At 37.7% G+C, this 16,463-nt stretch overlaps 1 long non-coding RNA gene across 2 annotated transcripts in view; it reads right to left on the bottom strand.

Annotated features, from left to right (window-relative positions):
- Positions 1–16,463, bottom strand: part of LOC128852721 (uncharacterized) — a 75,230-nt gene that overhangs the window by 24,925 nt on the left and 33,842 nt on the right. For both annotated transcript variants that reach the window (XR_008450730.1, XR_008450731.1), the window contains exons 2-4: positions 4,738–4,851; positions 3,129–3,243; positions 2,596–2,777 (exon numbers count right to left, since the gene is read on the bottom strand). This is a non-coding gene — a long non-coding RNA (uncharacterized LOC128852721). The remainder of the gene's footprint in view (positions 1–2,595; positions 2,778–3,128; positions 3,244–4,737; positions 4,852–16,463) is intronic.

The following is a 16,463-nucleotide window of genomic DNA, read 5'->3' as shown; positions in this document are numbered from 1 at the left end:
ATCTCAGAAAGACACTCCAAATAGTCCAAAACTGTTTCTGCAGGGAGTTGGCCAATTTTTCCATTCTCTTCCTATTTTTAATTATGCAACTAATCCAAGAACTGACTCCCAAACAGGACAAAAATGTGAATTTTAACAGAATAAAGTATTTTCTAAAACTGCTTCTATTGTCTTTGGAGGAAATAGATTTCAGAGGTCTTCTGAGAACTACTTTCATTTAGTTCATTTAAGCTTTTTATTCAATATCATGCCTAGAATTACTTGAAAATCTATGTTCATCCTAACAACCAACTACATCCCACAAATAACCTTCTAGATAGGTTGTTTCAAATCTTTCAAAATAACAACTACAATGTGCCATAATTGCAAGGGATAGTTTGGTAGTATAGAGAATATAATTACATGGTATTTCATATCTGAGTCATCCTGGGAAAAGAAATGAAAAGAAGCAACAAAAATTATTCAATCATAAGCTTAAAATATTCTGGCCAATAAATTTAAACAGTCAACACACTTTACATACGTGTGCTATAAGCAGCTCGTGGTAAATTATGCAGCACCTGGCAAATACTGTTAATTCCTTGCACCTAAGTTAATTGCAGATTCCAGCAAGCAATCAGGTATGATTAAATTACATTTTTGGAAACCATCAAATAGTTCAGGCTAAAGGAAGACAGCTTAAAATAGACCTTGAAAAGGTAGCACTAATTAAGCAAAGTCTTAATTCTACTCTTCTCTCAGCTTCAGAACTACAGGCAAAAAAATTCTTTCCAGAGCACTATGTGAAAAGCAGCTGTAATCATTGGAGCTGTACAGGTAAGCTGAAAACAGAATCTTAACCTCCCATGGAGAATTTCTTTTGACCTCCAAGAAGAAATATTCTACAAACAAGAAATGGAGATTTTCTTTACTGGATCTTCACAGTGCTTCTGGACAACAGGTCCAGGTGCTGTGGGGTATTTGCATAAGAGCCTTCTTCTTTAAAAAGGCACTAACAATGGTAGGGAATGCTGGAATATTCTGAAATAAAGAGGTGGAAGAAAACAGCTAAGCAAGCAGTATTACTTGAAAAGAGACAAACTCTCAGATTCATTTGGGAAGCTGTTTTCAACAATGCAACATGCAGAATTCTCTATATCACTCAGTTTATAAACTACCTCATATTTCTCTCTGACATCTCCTCTCCTCCAGGGCCATTTTCCATTTTGATTCATGTAACCTGTTGCCCACTGACTTTCCTTACTGTTGTCTCCTTCATACTTAGTCTTGTAACTGCCTCTCTTAGTGACCTCAGAGTCCTGAGCTCCCTTCCATCTCCGGTTCCCATTTCTAATGCAGAGACTCATTCTAGAAACTCCAGTTAAACTACTGAGCTCAAAAAAGGACATATTTTTTTACCACCTGAACGTAACATTTAGCAAAGCCTATGCTGAACTGAGCAACAAGGACCTCCTTCAGCAGTAAAAACACAGCCTTCAGTACCAGGAAAGTGACTGAATGAAGATCATATGGCTATAGCAAAAGATGACTTTGCACACTCAAGCCAGGCAGTATAACCATGCTATAATGACTATCAACAACAACAGACATAATTTTCCTGTTCAATACTCGAGGTCATTGCATCCCATCTAAAGGCGAGTGGCATGTGCCTTAGGCAGAGATAAATCTAATTTCTTGTTCAGAATCTATCTAATGTCATGGGAACTCTCAAATCTTTGTAATTGCCAGATTGTATAAGGCTTTAAACAGGCTGTATATTTTTTTTTCCTGATTCAGTGGAAGATGTCCCTGCCCATGGCAGGGGGGTTGGAACTGGATGATCCTTAAAGTCCTTTCCAACCCAACCCATTCTATGAGTCTATGATATTTTAAACTTTCAAAAATGTACAAATACATTTGACAGTTAGGGATACTGTGTATATTGCGAGGACAGAACTGTTACAGAAAAAGCCAGGTGTATGTTTTATTTTCGGTAATATATTGGTAATAGCTTTCCTATTTTTCTCCTTCAATGGAATAAAACTGTTATATCACCCCAATACTTTACCTTGAATGAGAATACACATAGTTTAGCATAAAGAGCTGGGAAATATTAAAACAATACTGAAAATCTCTTAGTTTATGAGTTGTCCTTGGTAAAGCATTTGTAAAGCAGCAGCAACCAACGCATATACTGAGCAGTATATTTCCCCACTTGTAGCATATTATTTGTTTATCAGTTTTGTGTTACTAAGCTCCAAAGTATTTCAGATGAAGACAGAAAGGACAAAGTGTGGGTGGACAGACACAACGTGCTTGTACATGCCAGACTGCCTGATCAGAAAAAAGGAATTACTCATAAATGGGACTTCTGAGACAAGTAATAAGCACAACTGTGTTTCCTAGTCCTGTAAAAAATAGAGAGACAGCCTCCACTCCATTACAGGTAGAAACAGCTTAAGTAGCAAATTAATTTTTTCTGATTTCCATGACTCATCTAGCACCAGTAGAGGGCCCGACCTTTCAAGATGTATCCTTAGCAGCCGTGAATTTCATCATGACAGATCACATGAAAAAGCACTGATACCACTACATCAAACAAGATCAGTTACTTACTGTAATTGATAAGCCAGAGGGTGATCCAGAGGAGCTCCCAGAGGCCCTTTCTGGAAATTTATCCATCAGACTGAGGGAAGAATGAATGGTCTCCTTGTCTCAGGGTGAATCGATTTCCTTCAGACACTCCCGAATAATTTCGGAACAGAGAATTTTCAAGTCCCAAGGATATAAAAGTATATCTGAAGACGTTACTGTTTGTTTTTTTTAATCAACTTATTACAAGAAAACACCAGTATTTATAAGAAAATTGACAAGAAAGAGAAATCATGAATCCCACCGGAAAATCTTTGACTCTATCCTTGCTTAAACTAGTGTAGGTAAAGTTCTGTGACTAATAAGCTGATTAGCACATTTAATGCCTATGAGGAGCTTGTCTCCTCTAGCATAAACTTGTGTATTTCTACCAAGTATACATTGATACTTATTGATACATTGATACATGTTAGTTGCTCTTCTCTAAAGTATATGTAAATGCATACACTTAAAATGGTTACACACATGCAAATACAAATAAACAGAGGGGTTCTTACAGTGACATCTTTAGATCTTCTGGACCATCTCCCCTTCACTATCTGAAGTGTTTTACTTAAAGGCATTGACTAACCACTGACTATTTTGGGCTTTGAAAGGTGTCCATTTACATGCCTGGAAAGAAATATTTTAGAAAAAATTAACACACAATAGGACTGATCAGAATAGCAAGTGCAGTAGATGTGCAATGGTGTGAACACCGCCACTAAAGAGAAGTGAATCAAGATGACAATCTGGGGCATAAAACTGATGAAGATATGTATTCCTCTCCCTGATTTTTTTTAAAAATTACCTCTCCCACTTCTTTTCTTTCAAATACCATCACCTCTCCACCTTCTTAAGAAATATAGCACACATCTATCTGTGTGTGCACACAGGTGGAAGAGTTAATGGGAATAGGTTTCCTATTTGTTTTAAAGCTAAAATTCACATCCTCTTTTTAAAGAGCACTGGGCATTGAAGTATTACATAAATCAACTATGATTTCTTACAGAAACAGCACTTGCTGACAGTTTACATGCAGCAAGAAACTACGGAAATTCAAAGAAACAGACTGAGAGCATTGCAGCCACCCCATAAAGAAACATGCTTGATGCATGTGCTCTTGGTCTCAATAAACAACTCAGCCATGAGTTTCCATGAGTTACCATAACGAGTCAACGTTACCATGGAGCAAAGCAGAAATTATGGAAAATGAAAGTACTCTCCTAGAAAGCCTCCTACGCTTTTAAATGAAATTGATATTACAAGAACAAGATACCTTTTCCTCAATAGCAGTGGGGTTTGAGCCATTCACTGATTGCTAAACTATCCGTGGGTCCAAGTCAGTGAATTGCCCTTGGTGAACAAACCAAAGCAAACCGGCATAGCTACAAAGCTGTCTCCAATAGAGTACTGTTTTTAAATAAGGCTTTCTGAAGACATGCAATTGTACCAGAAGCCTTGCAGATACTAGAGATGTAGCAGACTTCAAAAGATATAACTCATTGTATTTTATGATTTTGCACCATGGGCTTAACATCTGCTCTGCTGTGACTTACTATGATTTCCGTAATAACTTTTTCTATCTCAGAGTAAAACACCTACAAAGCTTGTACTTCTGAGCTGGAAGAACTCGTTGGTTTTAGAAAAGATTTTCTTCTGGGAATTAGAGATTGGAAAGTTTTCCAGCAGAAGAATAAGTACAAATCTACATAACAGTGCCTAGTGGAAATTTGGTTACCAGGACTTTAACGAAGCTGTTTGTTAGGCCCGTACATACGTGCCTACATACCTGCATACCACATGTATTTGTACCTGCAGCCAGTCAGTGTGTTTACAGCTGGCAGAAAGGCCAATAACTGGGTAGGAATGAGAAACAACTATTCTCATCTTTGAGCCTTTCTGTCAACTTTATTTAGAAAGAACAAAGGCAGAACAAAGAGGAAAAACTTGAAAGGTTGGCTCCCATTTTAAATCAGGTTTTGCAACAGAGCCTATGGAGTTGCTATTCCAGTGGCTGAGCACTGAATACATGCTTTGAAATCTGCAGTAAGTATCTGTAGCATGTAGCTCTTTTTGCAACTTGTATTCAACAGAGTATCCAGAAACCACTGTCTTAAAAAATACCTGGTTTTAAAGAGGAGGGCAATTCATTTGAGGCAGGACAATCCACCCGTGTTTTTTCAGTCAATCCCGGGGACAGTCCATGTTTCTGCTGTCATATGACAAAGCCAAGCCAGGCTTTAAAAAAAAAATGTTGAATGGTGAGTTTTCATAGCTACTATCAATGCAAAATTTATACTTCTACTTTTATTTCAGAAGACACTGGTTATTTTAAACACTAAAACCATTCAAATCAGCTGCTGTTTGGTCAGACTTGCATTTTTCTGTGCTGAAATTTCTTGAAGCATCTTTTCTCACCTACTACTTAGTTATTTAAATGTGCATTTCATTTGGAACTCAGAAGGATAAAGAGTAGAGTTGCTCATACATCACTTCTTAGGATTTTCAAATACATCCTTAAATGTTTGTCAGTATACATGAATGATAAATCAGGTCGTACAAATTAAAGCAGAAATAAATTTGTAAAAAATCAATTTAAAACTAATGTCTAAGAAATCAATGTAGCAGAAAGTTGGGGTTTAATCATACATGAATTTTCAATTAAATTACAAACCCCTCTCAGTAATTATCTTATTTACATTGGTCTAATACCATTTATTACTTAGACAATATCACAACATTCAGAGGAACCAGATTAATTAAAATCATTCAAGAGAGAATTTTAAAGCCTTCTCACATGGTTCTATTCAGAAGCACTTTATCCCATAATAAAGGGCAATATTACCAGTACAGCTCTTTGCCTATGTAATACCACCAGTCTCCTTAGAGGTCTTTCAGGAATGTCCCTGAATACAGGTATAAAGCTACAGAGAAATTTTTTTAGGAAACAAGGATGTAGGAAAGGGCTGGCTGGTGCCCCGCAACACAGAGTTGGTTTAACCCGTAGAGCTGAACTAGAGAGCAGGTTTCAGCTCCTTGATACCGTGGGACACTTAGAAACAGCTTGGTCTCAGTAAAGCCCTATTTCTCACATGACAAAGAAACAAGTAACAAAAATACTCTATCTCCCACCAATCAGTAAAACTGGACTTTTTGACAGAGTTCTAAATTTTTTAAGAGTTCACTTAAAAAAAACAAAAAACAAACGACAAACTCAAGGCAACCACCCAAAAGCCTGCTTAGTCTTTAGTTAAAGCATGCCAAGAGAAGAATAAATATGTTAATCAATAGCAGATATTTATTTATTTATGTATCATCAAAGCAAAAGGAATTAATCCCCTTAAAAGCACAGGTGCTGCAACCTGAAGTCCTCCTCAAGAGCAGACAAACACATCTATAATGTTTGAACCTATGCCACGGCATGGAATGTGGTTTACATCTATGTTTTCTTTCTAAAATACCACATCATTAAGATTCATTTTCGTTCCAGATACTCAATTAACCAATAACAATATAACTGCCCATCAGAAATGGATGCTCAGAAAATAATTTCATATTTACAATAAGCACCTGAGCTAAAGCGTTTGCTAGCAAGATAGTAAAATGACATGAAAACCCACACTGAAGTAGTGTGTGCTTTTTCAAGCTGAGAAAAATTAATTACTTTCAAAGCAGCAAAAACTTTTATAGTGACTGACATATACAAAAAGGCAAAAATCCTTAGTAGTTGGTTTAAGCCCTTAAATATTTATATAGCTTAAAGTTGAAGTGAAACAAATAAGCGCTTGCCAACTCCCATCGTCCAGAATTTGCTTCTTCCACAAAAATAAACTAACTTAAGAATGAAAAGTTTTACAAAATGTGGTTAGCAAATTTGCTGGCACATCCACTGACAGCCCGTAAAGCACACACACTGCTAGACTTGACGTCAAGAAGTTATAAATCAATTCAACACAAAAACCAGCTGAAGGACTCTGACATCAGACAGAAAGATACGACAGCTAATTGGAAGCTTGGTTGCAGCCACCTGCCCACACGTGGATGATGCTAGCATTTATGAATGGCACGCGCGCCGACACAATATGTTGGTCTGGGCTTTTAACCTGCTTATCTAGCAGGTTTTCTATGGTTGAAAGCAGTTTTCTGTCTCTCACTAGCTCAGCTGCTACCTATTAATATTTTAATTCTCATAAAAAATACATCACCTCTACCCTGTGCTTATGGCTTTGCAGGGCTGCCTCAGGCAAGTGTACAAGATACCTAATTTCTCTGGAGAAGTGCAAGAAAAGCTCACTTTAGGACTGACAGGTTTGGGTGATCTGATCCAGTGGGAGGTGCCCCTGCCTATAGCAGGGGAGTTGGAACTAGATGATCTTTAAGGTCACTTCTGATCCAAACCATTCTATGATTCAATGATTTGTAGAATGTGCCTGATGTGCTCCTGCAAATTTTGTGTCATGGCATTACTTTCTGATTTATAATCATGCTTTGCCATCTTTGGAAGAACAGGTACCAAGACTATGATTCTTCTGAGATCCCTATCTCAGACCCAACCATCTTAGCTTTCCACATTTCTTTGGCAAAAGGAAACCAATTTCACCTATGTCCTAGGGCAATAGTTCTTTGAAGCGTTTCTCTCAGCCTCCACATTGTCATCACTTTCACTCACTCCAGCTCATCTCCTATATTATCACTGGTTCCCAAGGCTGGTTCCTGGGCTTCTTATCAAACCTCTGCAGCCCACTCTTCATCTAGTTTGTTTTCTGAGCCACCTTATACAGTCACTCCTAGACATATTGTCTCTCTTTATTCCTTCCTCTTATTTGAAAGGACTCTTGGGCTCTTTGCCTAGGCAATCTCTATAGGCACCTGTAGACTGATTTGCCACAAGACATACAACCTGAATTATTAGAAAGGAAAAATGTGAGGTACACTAGACGATATGAATGGCAGCTGTACTAAGTATTAATTCACTTATAATGGGGTTATTCAGGACTGAAAGCTAAATGCACAACTTAATGTAAGAAAGAAATTTAGTGGTGAAGAATATCAAAAAGAAGAGATTTCCTATGTTATATTAAAAAAGATCATATGCATTCTCTATATTAATTTTCAAATGCTGGTGATTTTACAAGACTTATTGCACAGTGTTGAGCTTAAGAGGTGAAACATGCTATTAACATGAGAAAACTCCATTGAGAACATAATCCAGAACCTTCAATAATTGAATAGATATGTACAATATCACTGTCTTCCATTGCCTCATTTTTACATTAGAATCTATCCAACTGCTTCACCTCACAAAACAGACAGCAGGTCAGAGACTGTGGAAGTGAAAGCAATCTAATTTCAGAAGTATCTGTTCCTCCTTTGTGATTTGTAATTTGTCTTTTATTCTTCTGGGCAGATAATTAAAACAGCTTCATGAAATAGAACTGGCAGTCAGCTTGCATAACAAAAGATAAATCACCATTGTTACATCCTAACACACTATAGCCACAAGAAGTATGGAAATATGTCGAAGCAATGGCACAGGAACAACTGACTGACTGAGATCCACCCAGCTCTTCAACTAACTTCTTTTATCCAGGAATATATCTTAATTTATTAAACTATTCTAGACCATTCTTTACAGATTCAATGCTGCTTTTTAAGCACTATCATACTGAAGGAGTTCTATAAAATACCACTGGCTTTGACCTTTCACTAACTTTGGTTCACTACACCTATTGTCTAGGAGTGATAAGCTCAGCTTCTACTGCAGTGGTTATTTCAGTCCTACCTGTGTAATACCTTTTTTTCTCCTCCTTTTTTATTATACTTCTGAAAGAGTACTTTTTTTTCAGAAAATAAATACAAAAACTTCAACAACCAAGAACTGATTTCAGTTTGACAGTTTGTACATCACAAGCCAAACAATGAAAAGAAGTAGCTGTTATAACTGTTTGTACTTAAATTCTTAAAATACAAAAGTGGGAAAACTTGAGAAAAACTGCAATGTATCAAGTAGAGCAGGCGTGTGCTAAAGAGTCGCCTTGAAACTCTTGCATAAATGGACTCACTACTAACTTTTCACTCCCCTCCCCCCCAGTCATTCCCCTCTTTCCCAGTTTTATTCTCTCCTAAAATAGTTTCCTCCTTCACTCTGGCCACTGTGGACTCACCAGAGCAGAGAGCTGAGGACTGCTTTACTTCTTCATTGAGATCAGTGAGCTAGTGTGAAAAATGAAGAGACAAAGGGTGTCCTCCCATCTTCAAAATGGTGAGGAATCATTTCTTTCAGGTAGCAAGTCAAGGAGGTAGCACAGATGTATGTAGGAAGTGGACCAGCCTACACTATCCCAGTGAAGCCCCACTATTCTGGCTCCTTCAGCTGGTAACAAACAGTAGAAGCAGGAGCTGTGATCACCTCAAATTATGGAAATGGAGAAGTAAAGAAAAAGAATTCCACATGTAATAGACAGTGGTTTCCCAGGAAGAGGAGAGGAACATTCACAACACACAGCTGCCTCACAATGATCTCTCCTCAAGTCCGGGGAAGATGATTACCTAGTTAAATGCCAACAGCCCAGCACAAGCTTGCTTCATGATCCAACGAAACACCAATGTCAATAGCTGGCTTCCAAGTTGAAGAGAAATGTTCTTCTCTGTGCTCCTTAACAAGCCTGACCTTTTACAGCTGACCTGCTGAGAGGTCCCAGAGTGCTGTGCCGAATAGTCTGCAGACGACATACTCTGAACACCTCTGCTGCCAGGAGAGAGCTAACAACTTCCTATCTGGTCATTTCAAAAGCAAAACGTGTTTATTCCTTACAGCCAGCTGACAGCATCAATGCTCTGACCTCCAGAAAGCATGCTGCAAAGATTACTCCAAAGCCATGTTGCAGCTAGAAAGGTGTAGCCAGAACGATGCTGTCTCAACTGCAGGGACAGCACTACCCTCATCCCCAGTGGAGCTGCCTCTGCTGCTTCTCTGCCCATACATGAGTATGGATAAAATGCACAGCTGCTTGTTCAAAACTGCAGCAGTTCCTGTGGCAACCACCATGTCATAATGTGTCACAGAAAACACTTCAAGAAATGTGATAGATAGGATAAGGCAAACAAATTAATCAAGTTAAAGTACAGGGTTGCAGAGATTAGAATGATATCTGTTTAGATGTCACCTACAAAACAGTTTCATACTATAGCATAAAATACATATGTAAGAGTGTAAGTAAAAGAAGAATAATGGAAGATTTGCTGTGAGGCAGCTACAAGGAAAAGGCTATTAGATACACAGGCATGACTAATGTACGCAATTTATACATGCTTTTTGCCCACAGTTTTAAATGGACAGTTATCCATATCCCAAAATGTTTAACAACTGCTACTCATATACCTCCTCCTGGGAAGAATTAGGAATATGGCCAAGAACTAAATGAGCAGGAGAAAACAGACCTGTATTTCTGACATTGGAGGGGATCCACAAACACAGAAGGGCATTTGGGTATTCGCGCGAGCAGAGGTGGAGGAGCAGGGCAGGGGCAGCTCTGCACAGCAGCTGATGGTTGCTCCCTCCAGGGCTCTCGGTTTGGCACCTCCAGCAAACACCAAGTTCTCAGAAATAAGAATCACTGGACCACGAGGCCTCTCTGCCATGTTGGAGTGCTTTTAAGTGATGCCCAGTTCCCAACAATGGCAACCAGGCCTGCCTCAGGCTCAGAGCCCTCAGGAGTTTGGCAGGTGTGGATGCTGCGCCTGCTTCCTTCACACAGAGGTTTTTGAGAAATACTGTCAAGTAATGACAAGAGAAATTTGTCTGACGTCTGCTGTATTAACCTTTTGCTGTGCGCACTGAGGGGTGGAAACGGGAAGAAGGGGGAAATGGAGAAAGTTCCAAAGAACAAATTTCTACATAAATCTCATTTTTCTATAACTTTTAATGAGTTTTAAATAAACCTGTTATCAAGAGGAGTATTATGTGAATTAATGCAGAGCGCTGGAATGAAATGTAAAATGTGTTCAAAAAGATAAAACAGGGCAATGTTATTGGCTGTTACTTGTTTCACTGAAATACTGCGTTCCTTCTACAGTACCAAAGCTCATCTTCTCATTACTTCTTATTTGATTTACTTCTCTATTACACATTTACATAAGGAATAAAATGTCGTAATTTTATGCACTGGGAACAGGACCTAGATAACAAGGCAGAGAGAATGCCTTTAGACTTCATAAAGGGGAGCTCAAAAAAGATGTCTCCGAAGGAGGAGGTTTACTGTAGAAAACACTCATCAAAAACAGAGTGAAAATAGTATCGCATCCAATAGGAAGCAAGCAGCTCCAAGACATTTGTCAGGCTCTGGGCCAGGCTTATCTCATTCATTCTGATGAAATCCAGAGCAACTCCATTTAATTGATTTTCTGCCACCTTACCCGTAATTAAAATCTTGTTCAGAGGTACAATTTTCCCATCAAAATATACGGACTTTCCCCTGTAAAGTGACCTACCAATGACAACATGGGATACAGTCATAAAGCTCACTACTATTCTTAGTTACATAACCAAACTGGCATCCAATTTAAATTCCTTCTCAAGTGAAGAAGGTACTGTCTCCCTCTTCCTAAAAAATTTCTGATACACTAGAAATGAGGTGCAATATATGAGGTACACAGTATTTTAAAAATTGATTATCAACCATTTTCAATAACACTATACAACATCAATTATAATTTCAACAGTGATTTTACAAGACACTGAAAGTAACGGTGCCACCGTTATCAATCTACACCCTCAGTTACCCATTGGTTTCTTTGTTTGACACTACATATGAGAAACAATGGCATAAGTGGTCATAACCTGGTTTATGAATCACTGATTATCTATGAACAAAAAAAGTACATCCATCTGAATTACCTACCTTCCTGGAGGGTGGAGATATCTGTTCTGAAAAGATGGAAATCCAAATGCTACTTCATAGCCCTAACCATAAGGAAACTAACACTGATTTTGTTTTACATTAGCATTAATCCTTAAAAACTCCACTATCTCAATGTGTAGAGCAGCAACCTGGCAACAGAAACATTTTAGCTGATTTCAAAGCATCAAGACAAAGCTTTTCCAAGATAACAAAGGCTGAATTTTATCAGTAATTTGCTTGCACCTTGAGTATGGACAACACTGACTTCTGTCTCACAAGAGATTTTGAGGAACAACTTCCCACTTTGAAGAGTTGCATCTAGTAGATGAATTACATGCTAATTAACGTTGTAAGAGATGAGATGTATATGAGGTTTATTTCCACTTGTTCCTAAAAGCCACTATTAGCCACACATAGAAACAGACCAGTACTAGACTGTAATTGCGATCAATGTGTAGATATCAATTGTCTCTGATATTTGCTATTTCAAGCTCAGATGTTTGGATCCCTTCTTTTTCCCAGTGGAGATATCAAACAAGTAAAGCATCCTCATTTGGATTAGTACCTACTGTCTTACAAAATGGATTCCATATTCTCTATATATGCTAGGAGGTCATTTGCATTCATGGTTACTTTTGAAGGTAACAGAACAAAATTAATATAAGAACCTCCACAAGGTATTTTTTTCCCCTCAACTTGTGTCTTTAGAATTTTAACTATCATTAATTTAAAATGATACTTGGTGTAAGGTCAGAAGGGGCTGAATGAATGATCTTAGGAGCCAAATGTCTTCATGCCAGCTCCAGATGAGATTAGTGCTGCAGAAATCAAGGTTGCAGAATTTAACAGAAGTAAATTAAAAAATCAAGTTCCACAAGCACGCAAGAGGAAGGGCTGGATTAACTGTATGTTCTCAAGGAAATTCATAGGTATTAAGAGATAAAGTAGCAGCAGTTTCGTCAATGTCCTGTTATCAGTGAGGAGGTTATTTACTTAAAAAACAGAAACTAATCTTGCAAGAGTAGAATTGTATCAAATGAAAGGTTTTCCTAAAACTACGTATTTGGATTGGATGGTTTTTTCTACCTGTGAATTCTTAAATGTATATAATGTACTCTAAGGTGAAATACATTTTTTTCTACCCATGGAACTACATATTTCCTGAGTTGACTTGTATACAGGACAGACTTCCCAGAGCTTGTCACCTTTCATTTTTGCTTTTTCTCCCTCTAGATGGCCATGCTGTCAGTTTTGCCTGCTTTGTCAGATGATGAGGAATGGCTGTAGTTATCAAGAGAGCAATTACTTTGAACTCAGTTCACGGTAGTCAGTGGTCCTAGTTGATAACATGGAAAGATTAATTGAATGCACCAATAAAGAAGACTGTCTTCTAAACCTTCCCAGTTGATAACAGTGAGTGTTGGCTGGCATATGCACATCCACCAATATCATGCAAAGATATCAGTTATTACATTTTAATTAGGAATGTATTTGTGGCCACAACTCTGTAGACACATCTTGTAGAAGAAATTCAACCTGAACACTTCAGGCAAAATTTTGCCATGCAAAACTTGGGCACAATTTTGTTTCAGTTGCAGCACAGAGTTAATAAATGTCAGAAGACTCAAAGGTGCTATGCAACAACTCGTCAAGCCAACATATGTATCTATGCCATCAAATTCAAGAAATGAGATTAGAGTATTCCTAACCTTTATTATGGAAGCTGCAGAAAAATGATTTGGTACAACTAAGGTATTAGGCACTTCATTAAAAATATCTTCCTAAACAAACACACTTATAATTTTCCAGACCATGTTCTTAAAAACTTTATTTCCTTCTCCTACTCCTTTAATTTCCAGCTAGGTATTTTGTACCTACTACAGTATGGAAGTTCAGTTCACTAATCAGAATTCCACTTTAACACATTACCCTTTGCGCTGCATTGCTGGGATTTAAATCCCATCTGGATGTTCATATTCATAATGGGACTGCAATTATTTCTGGATCTCTGATGTACTAACATGAGAACTTCACTTTCAGCAATATGCAGAGATGTTGTAAATTCTCTCTGAGTGAAAATCTGACACAATAAGAATCCAAAAGAATTTTAATTACCCATCATCCATAGGATCCAGAACTGCTGTGTGTTCCCTTCTAAAAGATGCATGGAAAGAATCCACTCCGGTTTTCTTTAAGGTTTTATAACTAATAAGAACTCAGATGAAGAGCTTCCCTTCATACAACTCCTTGCAAGCAATGTTTTGCATGAATATTGCTTTTGAATAAAGATTCTGCAACATGGAACCTGCCTGTGTGGCAATGAAACTAAGCTGCTCCGAAAGAATTGCAGTGGTAAATCCTAGAGCCAAAAGGATAGCAAATATCCCACGCTTACTCTAGCTGACTGCTTTTGGGTTACCAATGTATCAAAACTGAGCTGTGTTTTAATTTTCAGACCTCTCAAATTTAAGTGCAACTACAAATTATAATTGGTAAACATTGACAGTTGGATAATTCATTAGACAGAGATTCTCAGGTTGATAAATTAGGCTTAGAACTCTAACTGTGGCTAAATTACATTATTATTATGCCTTCTTTATCCTTCGGATCACGAAAGGGCCGAAGAAGCCTACAATGAAGAACCATGTGAACAAAATTCTCAGATACTGAGTATTTGTAGTCTTTCAACATAAACTGAAGTCTGTTAAGAATCTGCCTTAATTATGCATTGAGGTGTCACCAGCAGGTAAACAGCTTTTAATCAGAGACCTAATTGCCAAAATTTTTTTGCCTGATCCCTAATGAATTACCCTGTTACATGTAATTCCTCTAGCCAGCTAATACATCAAATTTACATTTTTCATTTTAAGGATGTAATACAGTTTACACCAAGTCTCTGTATTTCTCATTTAATAAAAAGGAAAATCATAAGCTGTATAAATTGTATATAATGCAAAATTAAGACACTTCTGTTTCATTATAATATCTTCCACAAAAAAGCAGATCTGGAAGCAAAAGTAGCTATAGAAAGAACACTGAGAGTAAACCCAGAGGGCAGCAGCAATTATTATGCATAACACAAGAGCTGGTATCTTGTCAGAGCCCTGAACGTAAGTGATAAATTACATTAGCAGAGAGTTGAAAAATTGCCTTCTTAAAATACAGTAGTAACTAAAGAGGGAGATGATCCTAACTAGATAAGATCCAAACACAACACTTGTATTTTTCAAATTAATGATTATGTCACAACACAACAATATGCCTATCTTGTGTACCTGACTAGAAATTCAAATTTTCCATCTTTTTCCTGTTTAAGTTCACCAGCTACAAAATATATTTGATTTGCACTTCTCTGCCTAATGCTTGCTTAGGTAACAGCCTCTTCAGTATTCTAGGGAGCTGGAAGGTTGCGATGCTCTAAGCTGGTTTAAATCTTCCACTTCCAAGAGGTTCAGTGGTGAAACACCACATTTTGTTCCTTCTTCTCTGCCACACAAAGCTGCTCTCAAGGCGCCACTGTAGCCTGCCAGGCTGGATAGTTTGGTTTTCCTTCTGATTAGGGAAGGTTGAGCAGGCTACCAGGGTGACTCAGCAGAACATTTTGCAGCACATCCCTGGGTCTATGATATGAATTCTGATGCCTTTCCCAATATATCCTTCTCAGTAGAATCACCTGACACTTCCAAGATGGGAGAACAGCACTTGATTGTAATTAGACCAACCTTTACAGAGATAGATGAGGCCAAGCCAGAATCCCAAAGTACTTTGTGGATAATACTCTGCCCTCACCTCTAGAATAGAACACTGCAGCTATAATTTTCTGACCCAGGATATTTGCAATTCATTTCCAGCAGGCTGTTTGTAATCCTTCTGGAATAGTAGATTAGTATCATTATCGATCTATCAATATGAAAAAGGCCGGTGATATTCTTTTATAGTTACCACTATGGATTTATCATTGAATGATCAGGCAAAGCGCTGAATTTTCATGGCAAATACTACTAAAACCTGCTTACTTTTTTTTTTCCTATCTTTCGGAGTTTTGTTTCAGTGTTCTGTACAGTAAATTAACCTCCCATATTTAGAACTTTATCAAACCAATGGAATAAGATAGCACATTAAGAGATGTTTCCTAGCTTAAAATACTTACTGAATGTAAAATTATCTAAAAAATATGAAAGGTCATGGCTTCTTTTTTTCTAAAACAATTTTCATTAGGAAAGTCATCTACTCCTAAAGAAAAGAACTGCAACATACCAACTGCTTCCTGAAATGGAAAGTTTAGGAGTTTGTGACTAATACAGTGAACAAAGTTCACAAAGCAAGTCATGATAAATTCTATAGACTATAGTAGACATAGGAAGCAATGAATCATTCAGTGTCTTCTATATTAGTTTCACTATAGTCTTTGCTACACCCTTGTGAGCTCTCAGTCCAGTGGATTGTGTAGACAGTTCTAATAATCCAATAAAACCTTTTTTTTTTTTTTTTCAGTAGCCATGGTTTCCCCTTCCTGCTGCTTGCTCAATTATATTGAGAAACAATGTAAAATCAGAGATCACTTACAGTTGGGAAAATATGTGCAGCTCAACTATAGCAAGGTTAAATCAGTCAAACCCAAACTATCTATTCTAGAGCTGTAACAACACCATACGAACCAGTTTAAAGGAAACCAAACATAATTACTTTCTAAAAAAACCAAACAAATCCAAGTTTCAGCAGCACACAGAGAGTAAACAAATCAGACTCCCCAAAAAGCTGAAGCATATTATAACAAAAAAAAGCATGTCAAAGAATATAAAGGGGGTCAACTCAAGTCACTCTGACATCCCCTCCCTACCACATGGTGAAGGAGAACCAAAACGAAAGCTGTACTTGTTCTTCAAAATCCGGTCATTCTCAGAAGTATCAGGAAGCTGAGACTTGGAAAGTTTGTTAAAGGTGGGTGTG

This window comes from Cuculus canorus, chromosome 7 (assembly GCF_017976375.1).
Source record: "Cuculus canorus isolate bCucCan1 chromosome 7, bCucCan1.pri, whole genome shotgun sequence".
In the NCBI taxonomy this organism is placed as follows: Eukaryota; Metazoa; Chordata; class Aves; order Cuculiformes; family Cuculidae; genus Cuculus; species Cuculus canorus.
The sequence above is the reverse complement of the archived record's forward strand: the minus strand, read 5'-3'. Positions and strand labels throughout refer to the sequence as shown.